Source organism: Musca autumnalis, unplaced genomic scaffold, assembly GCF_047663935.1.
Source record: "Musca autumnalis isolate F117 unplaced genomic scaffold, ASM4766393v1 scaffold_5, whole genome shotgun sequence".
Taxonomy (NCBI): Eukaryota; Metazoa; Arthropoda; class Insecta; order Diptera; family Muscidae; genus Musca; species Musca autumnalis.
Genome location: NW_027412088.1, coordinates 85,161,483 through 85,167,491, shown reverse-complemented (window position 1 = coordinate 85,167,491; position 6,009 = coordinate 85,161,483).

The window sequence follows — 6,009 nt, the reverse complement described above, 5'->3', positions numbered from 1 at the left end:
TCCTGTACAGTTAAATATCTAGGAGTAATTCTGGATAGGAAACTTAAATGGAAAGACCATATACAAGAAAGGGCTAACAAGGCCCAAATATGTTGGTCAACCTGCAGAAGGGCGATAGGCTCAAAATGGGGGTTCAATCCTAGGATGATACACTGGCTATACAGAAGCGTAATTAGACCAATTCTAACGTACGCGTCTGTGGTATGGTGGACAGCCATGGACAAAAAATGCAATGTGGAAATATTGCAAAAGGTCCAAAGAACATGCTGCCTAAGCATTAGCGGAGCAATGAGGACCACGCCGACTAGGGCTCTAGAAACAATTTTGTTTCTACACCCAATAGATATTCAGGTAAGGTATGAGGCAGCCATCGCAGCTGTAAGGCTAAAGTCGATGAGCGAGTGGATCGAAAAGAGCCACCAAACATACCACCAAAACATATTAAAGGTCACAACGGGTGAATCTATAAATCAGGTAGTATCGGACCGTATACCTGAAACTAGTGAAGTAGCCTTGTGTGAAGTGTCAATACCTGACAGAGACATGTGGATCTGGGGAGCTCTAGCACAGATTCCCGCTGGAAGCTGTGGGTTTACGGATGGGGCTGTGCTAGGGGGGAGAACCGGACTGGGTCTTTATATAATGGAACCGGAAACGGAAATCTCCCTCCGTCTGCCGGATCATAACACGATCCTGCAGGCAGAACTCCGGGCGATAACAGAGTGTCTGCTTTGGTTTGATACTCACACAAGGGCTACCACTGTAAATATCCTTACGGATAGCAAAGCAGTTATTAGAGCTATATCAACCAAGACAGTGAAATCTAGAACTGTCTTGGAATGTATTAAATCTATAAATAATTACTCCCAACACGGTAAGGTAAACATTATATGTGTACCAGGGCATACCGGGATTAGGGGTAATGAAATAGCAAACTCCTTGGCAAAACAAGCCAAGGAGCAACCCACGGTAAGTCTAGAAAACGCTAAGCCGTTTAAAGCTACGCGACTAGAACTAAAGACATGGGCAAAAAATGCACATGTATCCCTCTGGAGTAGTGAAGAGAAGGGAAAAAACACAAAAATTCTATGGGGAAACCCAGACGAGGACAAAACAAAAGAATTACTTTTACTAAGTAAAAAAGATATTAGTAGACTGACAGGAATCCTTACAGGTCACCTAGGTCTAAAAGCGCATCTGCACAAAATAGGTTGTGCAGAAAACAGTGAATGCAGAGCATGCGGAGAGGACGACGAAACGTTGGAACATTACCTCATTGTCAAGCCTTCACAAATCTGAGAACCAAGTTACTAGGGAATGACATTATACCAGGACTCGATCAAATTAGGACAATCGAGTTCAAAAAGATCAGAGACTACGTAAATAGGAAAAAAAAGATAATCCTCCATAACCCAAAAAAAAAAAACAAATTAGAGCGCACAACAGGCCTACTTATGGCTTAAGTGTATGTCCACATGGGCATGTGGTGATCTAGGATCACCCCTCTTATCAACCTAACCTAACCTAACCTTGCTCCTCTTTCCTCTGAACTTTACGGATTCTTTGCATAAGCCGTGGAGCAAAAATGGATCGGGGTAGTTCCCCTTGGCACCTCCAGTCGTATCTGCCACAAATGCACCAAATGATATGAAAGATTTAAGACCAGGCCTATGGCTGAAAGGCCCGACATTTTTAGCGAGATATAGCTACACGACAATCTGAAAACTATTGAAGATAGCTTAGAGTAACAATGTAGGGAACCGATTAGTCATACATATCTTTGTATTTGCATTTGTTGGGAGCAGCATATCCCGGAATGCCCGGATTCTTTTGGTCCGTGCTGGAACGGAGGAAAATCCAGGACCACTATGAATGTGTTCCGTTTGTCACATCCGCATCCACCACACTCAAACTTCGGTAAAATAGATGTCGGAAGTGGGTGCATCTCAGAGGTTATTCTGGACCCGTCCATGGGAGGAACTACGACAGGGACTATGTTGCTGCATGATGACCATTGCTGTTACAATCCCTTAAAATACATCCTTTTTGCAATTTAATTGCAATGGACTCCGAGGTAAGTTCGAGGAAATAGTGATTTCATGAGTCGGAAGAATATGAAGGTCGCGGCGGCGCAGGAAACGATATCAACAACAACTGCAGCTTACTTCGTTGTGATGGTTACATCGTACTGAGGAATGGCAGCAGCATAAATGAAGGTGGGGGACTAGCTTTGCTGTTGCACTGTTCAATACAGATCTATCTCGCTTTAGCTTTGCTCTATAATGACCCGTACATGGAATGGGGTAGAACTGCCGAGGTAGAGTTGCTGAACGTATACATTAGACCATATTTAATATGTATTTGGGTCAAATGGAAAAAATTAGGGAGAAGCAGTTCCAATAATTTTTTTTTTGTGTTTTTGGGGCGGTCCCGACAGCCCGACATTAGCCCGCCTTTGGAAGGTATAACCGTCTGGTCTTGGGGGACTTAAATGCTCATCATAAGTTGTGTCATCCGTCCTCTGAAACGCCAAGAGGGGTGTAGTGCTGGCTGAGCTGATTGATAGCTATACGTTTTGCACGGTCAATGAGGACATCGCTAGCAGAATTAGCGGAGAGTGTCAGTTCGCCGGCCATCGTGTCACCTGGTCTTACAAATAACGTCACCTGCAACCCGCGTTTCTCTTGGGTCAAATCATCTGCCAATAATTGACTCCATCAGTGGACCGATTTCAGCGCACCTCTGTACTTTCATCAATCATGACCTAGTTTCAAAGAGTTCACTAATCACAGCTTCAGAGATCTGCCAAACCTAATTATGCAATCCCATAGCTTTTCGGCCAGCGGCTGTCAACCCAGCATCAAGCCTATGCTTCTGCGTAGGTTTCATGCTGCAACAACAACAACCTTCTTATGTTCGGGTAGCACAAAAGACGTACCGAGACATCACCACTGTTGCAGCCGCCGCTTGCTATATACCTGCTGGTCGAATACCCGAATTGTGAACAAAATTTCCGGCAAACGCAAAGGGATTAGCAAACGGGTGTGATGAGCTTCGTCAATGCAGCCTCAGTGGCCCCAGAGTTAGGAAGCTGACACTGGAATTTAACTGGTTGGTCGGTGAGTGTTGCAGCATTTGAGCCGGAATAAGCGAATTGTGAGCAACGGTTAAGTCACTCTCGAACCCTGGAAAGAAGGAAGGTAGGAATTCAGTCACGTTTGGCGACGTTACGTTGACTGGCCCAAAGAGGTGCGCAAGTTATTTCAATCGACAGTTTGTCGAGCATGCCCGGGTGGAATAGGGCGAAGAGAAGGGTACTACGTCGCATTAGATCTCTTCCTGCCAAAATTTACGAGACAGAACAAGTCGTGTGATAGATCAGTGATAGTGACGCCTTTGATACTGACAAGCACTCCACGCTGTTTGGGGACATCTATCAGACTATCCACCGGGCAATTTTTAATCAATTATATGTATGGACGCCAGTCGTATGTGAAATTCGGGAACAAGAAGTCCAAGCACCATATTTGACCTCTACCTCTCCTGTATTCCAGCCCACTCCAGACGGCATTGGCATCGTAACGTATTTGGATGATTGTACGATCTTGGCATCAGGTATCTTCCCTGATGTCATCTGGCATCTTACCACCTATTTCCACGCGAGGAATAGGTTAATATCCGCTACTAAATCAGCGGCCGCTCTGTTCACCACATGGACTGCAGCGGTGAGCACCGAGTTGAATGTCTTGGTCGATGGCAGCAGAATTCCTATACCAACCTACTACGGTCTGTGGTAAGCTACTGTAAGTGCAACATCATGGACAAATATTCAAACATGTCAGAACGCTGCCCTGAGAACTGCATGCTCCTCATGTCTTTAGTGGACTATCTACTTGAGGAGATAAATATTTTCCAGTACAGCAGCACAATTGCAACAGTATGCCTCCTCATGTCTTCAGTGGACTATCTACTTGAGAAGACAAAGATTTTTCCAGTACTGCAATTCAATTGCATGCTTTCATTGCAGTCCTTACTCGGGAGTTACAGTGAGAGCCAACCTAATCACCATATGGTGGATAGAATTCCCCATCCAGGCATGTCAGGAAGGATCTTCGCGATCTAGAAAAAGAGGTCCAAAGTTACAAGAGAGAACCCCTATGTAAACAAGCCTATCAAGCATTTTTAAATAGCATTCACACGGATGCAGTTGCAGATGCCATAAAACCAGAGTAGTTTTGTTTCAACTACGATCAATATGGTGCAGCCATCTAAATTCATATAAGGGCAGGATCAACGACACCGTTCAAAACATCAACATCTGCCCAACATGCGGCACAGGCCCACACGAGACACTGCATCTTTTCAACTGCCCTGCCAAGTTTACTCAAATAACACCAGTAGATCGTGGCTACATCCTATCGAAACAGCCACATTCCTAGAACTGAAGATAGACCCAGAGCCTGATTAAGCAGGAAAACCAGCATACAAACATGTCAAATACTGTTACAACAACAAGAACCAACAACTGCGGACATGGGTCCCTTTATTATGTAGCCCCGATAAAACGGCTCTGTCCGATTTCCGATGTTTCGATGTTTTAATCGAGATTTTCGGCACAAATTGTTGTTAGTTTAGCATTAAGAGATCAAAGTGCTTAACAAAATTCCAAGAATTGGTACCTGAAATTTTGAGGATTTCGCTATATTTTCTGAACGTATTATCTTTACTTTGGTATTTATGGTTCCCAGTGATTGGCCGAATTAGCTATAATGTGGCATTTAAGGTTCGAAATGGTCAAGAAACTCCTCCACCAGAAATTGTGGACTTAGGTATCGCCCGATTTCAGGTATTTTAAAGTTTATACCGACATGTTCGGTCCAAAATGGATGCTATATGGCATTTGTAGTTGAAAGTGGTCAAAAAAAACTTCTATACCAAAAATTGTGGGCATATGGTTCCAATCACGGTACCAGCCGATTTCAGGTATTTTGAAGTTTTTAGCTAAATTTTCTGACGAATTAGATATAATTTTGCACATAGGGTTCCTATTGCACAGTCAACATCTCCATAAATAATTGTCAACATGGCTCCAAGTTTTAGAGTAGCACCTATATACGGTACCGCCCGATTTCAGGTATTTTTGGGTTCAAAATATGTTCAGAAGATACATAATTCTAATCACTCTTCAAACACCTGCATGACCCATTTTTGATTAAGCATTTTTCAATCTTCATATAATCAAAATGTTACAATAAATAACAAAAAAAAGTCACATTTTAAATGCCTCAATGATTTATTTGTAGTTGCTACACATTTGTGTTGTATTTTAAATTGAACTCTTTTTAATCATTACTCTTGTGCCAGACACTGAAAATAACACATGCAAATATTTTAGCTTTTAGGAGAGAGCGGCGGTGGAGGAGCTCCCTTTCTCCCTTCTTACCCATAAGCTCAAAACATTTTCATGAAAATTTTCATAGTCTGGCACAAGACTTAGTCGATATTTACATTAGGTAATTTTCCTTACGGCAATTGTCAGTTTGAAGGAGAGAGAGGTGAGCCATATGGTAACCCTTTGCTCATGGTGTAAGAAAGAAGGTGATACAATAATACCAACTGATGTCTTCATTTGCTGTCAAAACATATTTTTAATCAAAAATAAATAACAAATATTTCGCTTCTATAAAAATATCTGTGTACAACATCTTTGTTTAAGCTTCGCGAATAATATTTTAACGTTTTCTTCTAAATTTTGTGGATATTTCGCGCAAAAAAATTTGACAGCAAATGAAGACTACAACCTAACGTCAACTATTGGATCACCTTGTTAAATTCGCCTTGCCTTTGCCTCTCAGCACCCTTTCTCACCAACAAAAGCTGTGTTCCTTTACTTACCTGAGGTTACCATTTTTAACCTTAACCCCGAAAAGTGGCAAAACTGGAAGCAATTTTTAAGAGAGTGAGGGAGGAGAGAGAGCGAAAATAGCTTTCTCTTCTACCACAGGCTAC